Raw genomic sequence first — 2,246 nt, 5'->3', positions numbered from 1 at the left:
TATCTGAGTGTCTTCTTCCTCAATAAAAGCGAAGGGAATTCATTAAGAGCCAATAAGTGGGCGCAGTCTATTCTGCCTCAGCCTGACAATGAACTCTTATTTCCATGTTCGGCCCATGATGTCACATTTAGGCCATCCGAGGCCAGTTGGATGAAGATTTATAATTAACAGCGGTAATGTAATGAAGTCGAAAAGTGGGCCCAAAGAGAGAGAAAGAGAGAGAGAGAGATGTCTGTATTGAGCTCAACATTGCACTCATTGCCTTGTCATGTAGAGATCCTGAGGAGGAAAAAAAAAACCATCTCTTAGCTTCTGATTTTTGCAGAAATATTGTTTAAAAGCTGCTAAGATGAGAGCAGGTCAGCTAAACCTTAAACCAGTGTCCGAAGACAGTCCTTGAGTGTTGGTATCTGGCGTCCTCTGGTCCAACACAGTCGAATCAAACGATGCTTCTCCAGCAGGCCTCTGCAGAACAATATGACATGCTGAGAAGGTAGATGGACCATTTGCATCGGCCGTGTTGGAGCAGAGAGGCATCTAAAAACGGCACGACTTGAGGACCAGACACTCCTGCATTAAAACAATGAAGACGGATGAAGTGACCCAAGCCGATCCAAATCCAACTGAACCCTCACCCACCCCCCGTTTCCGCCAGCTGAATTTATCTTTCCCCAAAACGTCGTCGAATGCGCAGGGGGGTGGGGGGGTATTCGGGGGACAAGCTGGAGAATTTTCACCACATCAGCTGTCAGTAAGTGAGTTAGCCATCTTGAGTGATGTATTCCCGTATGTTCCTGTGTGTAAATGGGTTAGTATGTGTCGGGGCGGCCGTGTCGCCCAGACACCTCCGCTGATGGATGAGGCCTCCCGAGGAGATGGGCTGTAAAAAAAAAAAAAAAAAAAAGGCTGATTCTGGCACTCAAGGGTGAGATCACATCCTCAATAAAAAGGCATTGTCCCGAATCATCACAGCAAGGTATGAATGCTGATTAGGGTATTAAGCGGAGAATAGCTGCTCTGTGAAAATAAATCAAATGAGGTGAGGGTTTATTTGGGAGGGATTTGAAACGGAGCAGCGATGGTTGGGCTACAGGCTCAAGGAGTCTAAAATAATCTATTTAACTGTCTATGGCTTCCTTGTTTTGCTGTTCTACAAGTCTTCCTTTTACAAACGTATTACTTGGTCTGGAAAAGTCTGGAATTTGATTCTAAGCATTTCCCACTTTTCGGAAATGTGTAGAATTTATTCATCACCATCCATCCATCCAGACATACATCCATCTAAACAAGTTCATTTATCTTCAGGACTTATAGAACTCTGTTCTTTAAAATGATTATGCATACAATATATACAATTATACTGTACATCTGACAAGAGTTTATTGCTGCTTGAACAGATATCTGGTCTCAATATGAAGTTTAAAATATGTTGCATTGGATCAAAACAAAATAGGAAGTGGGATTTTTATATTATTATTATTATTATTATTATTATTTTATTTTACTTTTTTTTTTACTTTACATTCCCATTGGGGAACAGAATTTTTTTTTTAAGTCTGCTAAAAGGACCAAGTCATGTTTTGTGTTTTGAAAATAAATAAATAAATAAATAAATGTTGTGCATTAAGAAGAATTCAGGAATTGCAAGAATTCAATCTTGCATCTCCTCCACAGTTGAAGAATCTCCCAGATCTGCACTTGGACCAGGGAAACACGTAATTTGTAGAACACAACGTCCGTCTGAAAAAGAAGAATGAATCAAGGTTTGGAATGAGCTTGAATTTAGGTCTCAAGTAGGAATAGTAAAAAAACATTATGACTATCCCAGGGGGTTCTCCGTCTTCATAGCTGGTTACGGCTGCAGAGCGTGCTAACCTGTATGAAGACATCATGCAGCTGCTTTCAGCTTCCTTTGGACAGTGACTCCATGCATTCAGCTGAGCCTGAATGCATCCAGTAGCTGCTGCGTGCTGCCATCATGTGGTTTGACAGCATACTACAGGAGACACCAAATTGACCAACGGGTTCATGTTATTCTCCCGACATATTAGGAGCTAATATTGACTGGGAACACTAATACTGGACATTTTAAAAAAATATACCCTTCTCATTACTATTTGCATTAATGCAAGTTTTTGCCCCCAGCATGAAACAAATAAAGCAGGACTTTACAAATTTTTCAAAAGAAGGAAAAGAAAAGTGTAATTAAAAGTTTACATAAGATGCAGACTTTATTTTTTTTTTTT

Source organism: Poecilia mexicana, unplaced genomic scaffold (assembly GCF_051168715.1).
Source record: "Poecilia mexicana isolate PSO_F unplaced genomic scaffold, ASM5116871v1 scaffold_21, whole genome shotgun sequence".
NCBI classification, from domain to species: Eukaryota; Metazoa; Chordata; class Actinopteri; order Cyprinodontiformes; family Poeciliidae; genus Poecilia; species Poecilia mexicana.
This window is presented reverse-complemented; position numbering follows the sequence as displayed.